The following is a 9,576-nucleotide window of genomic DNA, read 5'->3' on the forward strand; positions in this document are numbered from 1 at the left end:
TTTCCTGACAACCACAATAAAAAGTAAAAAGAATTGATATTATTTTAAAGATAATCTTTATTTATTGAAATACATTTAAACATCGATATGAAATCAATTAAAAACTTAATTATGAAAAATATTGCATGTTTCTTAAAAAGGTTTCATGATCCCATGTGTATTTTACTTTACCCTTATATCACAAAGAAATTCAATTTCAAATTCAAGTCTTCCATCACCAATGTCAAATTATCATACCATCCTTAACCTCATTAGTTAGTGGCTACCATACTGCACTGTCATGAAGTATTTGTAAAATGAATCATCTTGTTTGATAATGGAAACACTGGAGTGTTGTTATTAGCTTTGAAAGCATTTTACAATTCTTTGTCTTTTGTGATTTTTTTTTACCTCAGCTCGCTTGTTTTTAAGTATAAAAAGAAAGAATAAGAAATTTACATAAACAAAAAAGAAAAATGATTTTAACTATACAAAGAAAGAATAAAAAATTTTAGTAAACAAAAATGAATAAGTTTCACTATAAATATGAACATTTTGGGTACCCCTAGCATTCAAGAAAGATGATCCAACTGTCCATTTCTGGCACAAAATCTGAATTCCAACAACGAGGAGGGAGAAAAACTGCCAATCATTCATGGTCACATAGCTTGTCTGTAGTTTCAGGGTCATACAAAACAAGCTCAGCAACTTTACAAGATAATAAAACTAAAGGCAACAGAAGTGGCACTACTGGCCCTAATTGCAAATAGCTTCATTATCATTAATAAGGACCAACATGTCTTTAAATGAATAAGTAAAAGTGAAATTAACCAATGCAGGATAAGACTTTAAACTTTCAAAAAAGAAATTGTAATTAAAACCATTTAAGAAAGCTTTGCTTGCTGTCTATACTAACCAGATAGAACAATGCCATGAAATATCCACCTGTTTGCAATCCCCACGCCCTGAGCATCTCCTGCCTGTTTTAATGCCAGCTCTTATGCTCATTTATAAAAAAAAAATCAACATTCAAAAACAATAGATCTGCTTCAGAAATTTTCTGACTAACATCCAAAAAAAAAAAAATACAGCTGAAATCAGGCATCCCATGCTGCAGTTGAAATTTTGTCAAGATAATATTTCCAAAGTCTGTCTAATACTGAGAAGAACAGAGGAGTTAAATCATAAACCAGGCATGGTATCTGTCTTAGTAATCATATATAGCCACAAAATATTGGGAGTGTCATTCAGGTCTTCACACAGGCAATCCAGTGGTATCAAAGGTATCAACCTTAACCCATGCTAATTTGTCCTTGATAAGAGAAATTGAAATCTTTAAGCTCTAATAAAGATGGAAGTAGAAGGTACTTACTGACCTAGAACAGCTATGGAGGCAAAATTCAAAAGGTATCTTTACCCTAACACTTATTAATTCCTGCTTGCTTTCTTATGAATTCAGTGAGAACAAAGACACTTTTGCTCAGCAGACAATATGTCTTTAAAAGAAGAACTTTAGGCTCTTAAAAATTCTATTGATGCTACAGACATCTGAAAGAGGGGTGATAAAGAAGTTATTGGAGAAAATCAATCTAAAGGATCAAGGACAGGGATATTTGAAAGAAGAAAGGAAGAACAAAATGAACAAGAGGAAGAAAGGAGTAGGAGAGAATGAGGGAGTAGAAGGTGAAGAGGAAGAAGAGAAAGAAAGAAGATGAAGAAGAGGGGAATGAGGGAGGAGGAGAAGAAGAAGAAAGGAAGAGGAAGAAGAGAGAGGAAGAAAAGAAGAAGAAGAAAAAGAGGAGAAGAAGAAGAAGAAGAAGAAGAAGAAGAAGAAGAAGAAGAAGAAGAGAGTGCAAGGCACCTCCAGCTCCTGCTGCAGGGGCTTCTTGGTTCCACACAACCCTCCCCTCCCCTCAAGTTTGCCCTTTTGGTCTGCAGGGTTCTTTGACGTCCAAGAGTCCTGTCCCTGTGCTGAGGACAACCTTTCAGTCTGTTGAGTGGGTGCCATCCTGTGGCGGGGCAGAACATCCAGGAAAGGTTCACTGGGCCCCTTCAGCTCCTGCTTCAGGGGCTTCTTGGTTCCACACGACCCTGCCTCCCCGAAGCCTGCCCTATTGTCTGTGAGGTTCTTGGCCCAGGAACATTGCCTACTCCTGCACTGAGGCTATCCACCCAGAGGGAAGTCATGTCCCTGTGCTGAGGACAACCATCCAGACTGGTTCTTGGCCCAGGAACAGTTCCTGCTCCTTCACTGAGGAGAGTGACACAGAGACAATCAATGCATAGATTGGACCAAGACACCAAGACTCTCCTGGCTGCATCTTATGGAAGAGATGGGCAGGCATCAATGCAAGAATTCCTCCAACAACCTTAAAGGCAACATGACAACACCAGATTCCAGGGATCAGGCAACAAGAAGACTTGAACACCCTATTTCAGAAGAAGTAGAAGAAATTGACTTTAAATGTAACATTATGAAAATAATAGAGGACCTTAAACAGGATGTGAAAAACTGCTGTAAAGAAATGGAGAAGACAAACAAAGAGGTAGAGGAAATGAATAAATCTCTCAAAGATATCCAAGAAAAACAAGATAAAGCAATCAAACAGGTAATGGAAACAGTTCAAGACTTGAAAAATGAAATGGAGGTAATGAAGAAAACACAAACCGAGGGAAGGCTGGATATGGAAAATCTGGGCAAACAAACAGGAACTACAGAGATAAGCATAACCAACAATATACCAGAGATAGAAGAAAGAATCTCAGAAACAGAAGATACTATAGAGGAAGTAAACTCATTGATTAAAGAAAATAACGAATCCAACAAATTCTTAACACAAAACATCCAGGAAATCTAGGACACCTTGAAAAGACCAAACCAGTGAAAAATAGGGGTAGAAGAAAGAGAAGTACAGCTCAAAGGCCCAGAAAAAAATATTCAACAAAATTATAGAAGAAAACTTTCCCAACTTAAAGAAGGATATTCCTGTGAAGATACAAGAAGCATACAGAACACCAAATAGACTGGATCAAAAAAAGCTTCCCCTCACCATATAATAATCAAAACACAAAACATACAGAATAAAGAATGAATATTAAGAGCTGCAAGGGAAAAAGCTCAAGTAACATATAAAGGGAAACAGATCAGAGTTACACCTCACTTCTCAATGGAAACCATGAAAGCCAGGAGGTCTTGGATAGATGTACTTCAGACACTGAGACCATGGATGCAAGCCCAGACTACTATATCCAACAAAGCTTGCATTCACATCGATGGAGAAAACAAGATATTCCAGGACAAAAACAGATTTAAACAATACATAGCCACAAAATCAGCCTTCCAGAAAATACTAGAAGGAAAACCACAAACCAAGGAAGCCAACATCACCCATAATTACACAAGCATCTAACAACCCTCCACCAGCACAACTCAAAGAAGGGAAACACCCAAACTCTACCAACAGAAAAAATAACCAGAGTTAGCAACCACCAGTCATTAGTATCACTTAATATTAATGGACTCAATTCACCTATAAAAAGGCAAAGGTTAAGAGAATGAATAGCAAATCAGGATCCAACATTCTGCTGTCTACAAGAAACACACCTCAAACTCATAGACAAACACTACCTCAGAATAAGAGGTTGGGAAAAAAAAATCAATGGACCAAAGAAACAAGTGGGTGTGGCTATACTAATATCTAACAAAATTGGTTTCAAACTAAAATCAATCAGAGGAGATGGAGAAGGACACTTTATTCTCATACCAGGAACAATTCATCAGAAGGAAGTCTCAATCCTGAATATCTATGCCCCTATATAAAAGTACCCACATATGTAAAAGAAACATTACTGGAACTCAAAGCATATATCAAATCCCACACTCTAATAGTAGGAGATTTCAACACTCCTCTCTCACCAATGAACAGGCCAACCAGACAGAAACTTAGCAGAGAAATAAGAGAACTAACAGAGATAATGAACCAAATGGATTTAACAGACATCTATAGAACATTCCACCAAAACAGAAAAGAATATACCTTCTTCTCAGCATCTCATGGAACCTTCTCAAAAATTGATCACATAATTGGTAACAAAGCAAACATCCATAGATACAAAGAAATTGTAGTAACAACCTGTGTACTATCAGATCACCATGGAATAAAGTTAGAATTAAACAACAATTATAACCCAAGAAAGCCTGCAAACTCATGGAAACTGAACAGTCAACTCTTGAACCACTCCTGGCTCAAGGAAGAAATAAAGAAAGAAATTAATGTCTTCCTTGAATTCAATGAAAATAAAGACACAACATACCTAAACCTATAAGACACTATGAAAGCAGTGCTAAGAGGAAAGCTCATAGCACTAAGTGCCCACCTAAAGAAAGCAGAGAAAGCACACATTAGAGACAGAACAGCACACATGAAAGCTCTAGAAAAAAAAAAAAAAAGAAGCAGACTCACCCAGCAAGATGAGAAGACTGGTAATACTCCAACTGAGGGCTTAAATCAACAAAATAGAAACACAGAAAACAATTCAAAGAATCAATGAAACAAAAAGCTGGTTCTTGGAGAAAATCAACAAGATCGACAAACCCCTATCCAAACTAATCAAACGGCAGAGAGAGAACACGCAAATTAATAAGATCAGAAATGAAAAGGCGCACATAACCACAGCACAGAGGAAATTCAGAGAATCATTAGATCTTACTACAAAAGCCTGTATGCCACAAAATTGGAAAATGTGAAAGAAATGGACACTTTTTTAGATAAGTACCATATACAAAAATTAAATCGAGACCAGGTGAACAATTTAAATAGACCTATAAGTTACAAGGAATTAGAAGCTGTCATCAAAAACCTCCCGACCAAAAAAAGCCCAGGACCAGATGGTTTTAATGCAGAATTCTACAAGAACTTCCAAGAAGAGCTAATACCTATACTCCTTAATATATTTCACAAAATAGAAACAGAAGAGTTATTGGTAAACTCTTTTTATGAAACTACAGTTTCCCTGATACAAAAACCACACAAAGTCTCAACCAATAAAGAGAATTACAGGCCAATCTCACTTATGAACATCGATGCAAAAATTCTTGATAAAATACTGGCAAACCAAGTCCAAGAACACATCAAAAAAATTATACATTATGATCAAGTAGGCTTCATCCCAGAGGTGCAGGGCTGGTTCAACATACGAAAATCTATCAATGTAATCAACCATATAAATAAACTGAAAGAAAAAAAATCATATGATCATTTCATTAGATGCTGAAAAAGCATTCGACAAAATTCAACACCCCTTTATGATAAAGGTCTTGGAGAGACTAGGGATACAAGGTTCATTCCTAAATATAATAGAAGCTATATACAGCAAGCCAACAGCTAACATCAAATTAAATGGAGAGAAACTCAAAGCCAATCCACTAAAATCAGGAACAAGACAAGGCTGTCCACTCTCTCCATACCTCTTCACTATAGTGCTTGAAGTTCTAGCAATAGCAATAAGACAACATAACGAGATCAAGGGGATTCAAATTGGAAAGGAAGAAGTCAAACTTTCATTATTTGCAGATGATATGATAGTGTACATAAGCAACCCCAAAAACTCTACCAAGGAACTCCTACAGCTGATAAACACCTTTAGTAATGTGACAGGATACAAGATCAACTCCAAAAAATCAGCTGCCCTTCTATAAACAAAGAATAAAGAAGCAGAGAGGGAAATGAGAGAGGCATCAACTTTCACAATAGCCACAAATAGCATAACGTATCTTCAGGTAACTCTAACCAAAGGAAGTGAAAGATCTATTTGACAAGAACTTTAAATCTTTGAAGAAAGAAATTGGAGAGGATACCAGAAAATGGAAGGATCTCCCTTGCTCTTGGACTGGGAGGATCAACATAGTAAAAATGGCAATTCTACCAAAAGCAATCTATAGATTCAATGCAATCCCCATCAAAATCCGAACAAAATTCTTCACAGACCATGAGAGAACAAAAATCAACTTTGTATGGAAAAATAAAAAAAAACCCAGGATAACCAAAACAATCCTATACAATAAAAGTACTTCCAGAGGCATTATCATCCCTGACTTCAAACTTTATCACAGAGCTACAGTAACGAAAACAGGTTGGTATTGGCATAAAAACAGAGATGTTGACCAATGGAATCGAATCAAAGACCCGGATATTAACCCACAAACCTATGGACACCTGATTTTCGACAAAGAAGCTAAAATTATACAATGTAGGAAAGAAAGCATCTTTTACAAATGGTGCTGGCATAACTGGATATCAACATGTAGAAGAATGAAAATAGATCCATATCTATCACCATGCACAAAATTCAAGTCCAAATGGATTAAAGACCTCAAAATAAATCTGACCACACTGAACCTGATAGAAGAGAAAGTGGGAAATACCCTACAACAGATGGGCAGAGGAGACCACTTCCTACGTATAACCCCAGTAGCACAGACAATAAGAGCAACAATGAATAAATGGGACCTCCTGAAACTGAGGAGCTTCTGTAATGCAAAGGACACTGTCATTAAGACAAAAAGGCAACCTAGTGAATGGGAGAAGATCTTCACCAGCCCTACATTAGACAAAGGTCTCATCTCCAAAATATATAAAGAATTCAAGAAAGTAGACATTAAAACTCTAATTAACCCAATTAAAAAATGGGGCACTGAACTGAACAGAGAATTCTCAACAGAAGTTCAAATGGCCAAAAGACCCTTAGCCATCAGGGACATGCAAATCAAAACAACTTTGAGATACCATCTTACACTTGTCAGAATGGCTAAAATCAAGAATACCAATGATAGCCTATGCTGGAGAGGTTGTGGAGTAAGGGGAACACTCATCCATTGTTGGTGGGAGTGCAAACTTGTGCAACCACTTTGGAAATTAGTGTGGAAGTTTCTCAGGAAACTGGGAGTCAACCTACCTCAGGATCCAGCAATTCCACTCTTGGGAATATACCCAAGAGGTGTCCAATCATTCTACAAAAGCATTTGTTCAACTATGTTCTAGCAGCACTATTTGTAACAGTCAGAACTTGGAAACAACATAGGTGCCCCTCAACAGAAGAATGAATAAAGAAGGTGTGGCACATATACACTTTAGAGTTCTACTTAGTGGTAAAAAAACAATGACATCTTGAATTTTGTATGCAAATGGATGTAAATAGAAAACACTTTACTGAATGAGATAACCCAGACCCAAAAAGAGGAATATGGTATGTACTCTCTTATAAGTGGATTCCAGACATAGACAAAGGACATTGACCCTATAGTTCGTGATTCTAGGGAAGCTAAATAAGAAGGTGAACCCAAAGAAAAATATATCATTATCCTCTTGGATATTGGAAGTAGACAAGATCGCCTGGCAAAATTTGGGAGCAGGGTGGTTGCTGTGGGTTGAGGGAAAGGGGAGATGTGGAGAGAGAGGGGAGAAGGGGAGGATTGGGAAGAGCTTGTGGGAATGGGATAATTGAGATGGAGGAAGGGTGGATATGGGAGCAGGGAAGAAGATATCTTAACTAATAAAGCCATTTTATGGTTGGCAAGAGTCTTGGTTCTAGAGGGGTTCCCAGATGTCCAATGGGATTTCCCCAACTAAGTCTGTGGGCAGCAGAGAAGAGGGTGCCTGAACTGTCCTTCTCCCATAGCCACACTGATAAATATCTTGAATATCACCATAGAACCTTCAACTGGTGATGGATGGGGATAGAGACAGAGACCCACATTGGAGCACTGGACTGAGCTGTCAAAGCCCAGATGAAGAGCAGAAGGGGGGAGAACATGAGCAAGGAACTCAGGACTTTGAGGGTGTGTCCACCCATGGACACAGTGGGACTGATCTAATGGGAGTTCACCAAGGCCAGCTGGACTGGGTCTGAATGAGCATGCGATCAAACTGGACTCTCTGAATGTGGCTGACAATGAGGGCAGACTGAGAAGCCAATGATAATGACACTGGAGTTTGATTATACTGCATGTACTGGCTTTTTAGGAGCCTAGTCTGTTTGGATACACACCTTCCTAGACCTGGATTGGGGGCGGGGGGGTTGGACTTCCCACAAGGCAGGACACCCTGACTTCTCTTAGAACTGGAGAGGGAGGGGGAGGGAAATGGGAGGATAAGAGGAGGTGGAAATTTTAAAAAGAAGAAGAAGAAGAAGAAGAAGAAGAAGAAGAAGAAGAAGAAGAAGAAGAAAACTGCTTTAAAATTATGACCCCAAAGTAACCCCAGATGCAGATAGAAAGGTGGGTAAAAATGCAAAATCATTCTTACTTCCTAGGAAGAAAGAAAAGTGAAGAGACAAAACAGTCTAACAAAAGAACACAGGGAGCAACTACAGGAACTTTCTCTGAACTTGACAACAGTAAAACTGGGAACAGCCTGCCCACCTCAACAAGACCTGCCTCTAAAGAAACACTGTACCCTCAAGACACCAGAAATATCCAGGGCTCCAGCAAGAAAAAGAAACATGCAACAGGAGAAAAAGAAAGGAGGCAAAAAGGCTAGTGATTCCAATGTACTTGTAGGCTATCTTTAATTCAGAGTTATTGGCCTTATGAATATATCAAATGTAACACAGCAAGAAGCCCAGAGATCCCTCCTTCATCCCATTGTCAGGGAATGATTTCTTATACCTCACATGGGAACTTCCTCAAACTGACTAATTAGGTTTACCCACTTGCTCTAAATGGCTTTGTACAAATTATAAAACTGAAGATGCCTGAGTGTCAGACACATTATCTAAGATTTTCCAAAATTTAAATAGAATGCGTTTCTCCTGCTTCAATTAGTGAGAAGATACGCATTCATTTTTAAGTCTCACCCTAAATTATGTTTTAAGAGGCCCTGGGAAGGCTAAATGTGGAATCTTCTGTGCATTCCAAGTATTTGGTTTGGATTAACATGTGATGAAAGGGGATCTTACTAAAATACTAAGTGTTAAATTAAGTAAGTAGCCAAACTCAATGTCTGATATAATTTTTCTGTAAGTTCTCTGTCCTGTGATACAGGACTTGTGACTCTTTTCAGTTGTAAGTAAATGTGAACAAATCTGACTCCTCTGTGCCCTTCATTTTCAGATTGTGTTAATAGCTGATTAGGTTCCATTGAAGACCTCAAAGAAATATATCAATGCTACACACAGTTGACTCTTTGACCAGTGCTCAGAGGGCAAATGAGTTTGGGCTTCTTAATAGGAGCACTTAGTGACCACTGATCGAGATAGAGATAGAGACCCAAATAGGAGCACCGGACTGAGCTCTTAAGATCCAAATGAGGAGCAGAAGGAGGGAGAAAATGAGCAAGGAAGTCAGGACCACGAGGGGTGCACCCACCCACTGTGACAGTGGAACTGATCTATTGGGAGCTCACCAAGGCCAGCTGGACTGGGACTGAATAAGCATGGGATGAAACCGAACTTTCTGAACATGGCGGACAATGAAGGCTGATGAGAAGCCAAAGATAATGGCACTAGGTTTCGATCCTAATACATGAACTGGCTTTGTGGGAGCCTAGCCTGATTAGATGCTCACCCTCCTGGACCTGGATAGAAGTGGGAGGACCTTGG

General features: G+C 38.5%; 1 pseudogene; it reads left to right on the forward strand.

Annotated features, from left to right (window-relative positions):
* The first annotated feature begins 576 nt into the window (after positions 1-576).
* On the forward strand, positions 577-8,547 carry LOC121433788 (annotated as a pseudogene).
* Positions 8,548-9,576: the final 1,029 nt, after the last annotated feature.

This window comes from Microtus oregoni, unplaced genomic scaffold (assembly GCF_018167655.1).
Source record: "Microtus oregoni isolate MIOR12 unplaced genomic scaffold, Mior012 000041F_ref0000270, whole genome shotgun sequence".
NCBI classification, from domain to species: domain Eukaryota; kingdom Metazoa; phylum Chordata; class Mammalia; order Rodentia; family Cricetidae; genus Microtus; species Microtus oregoni.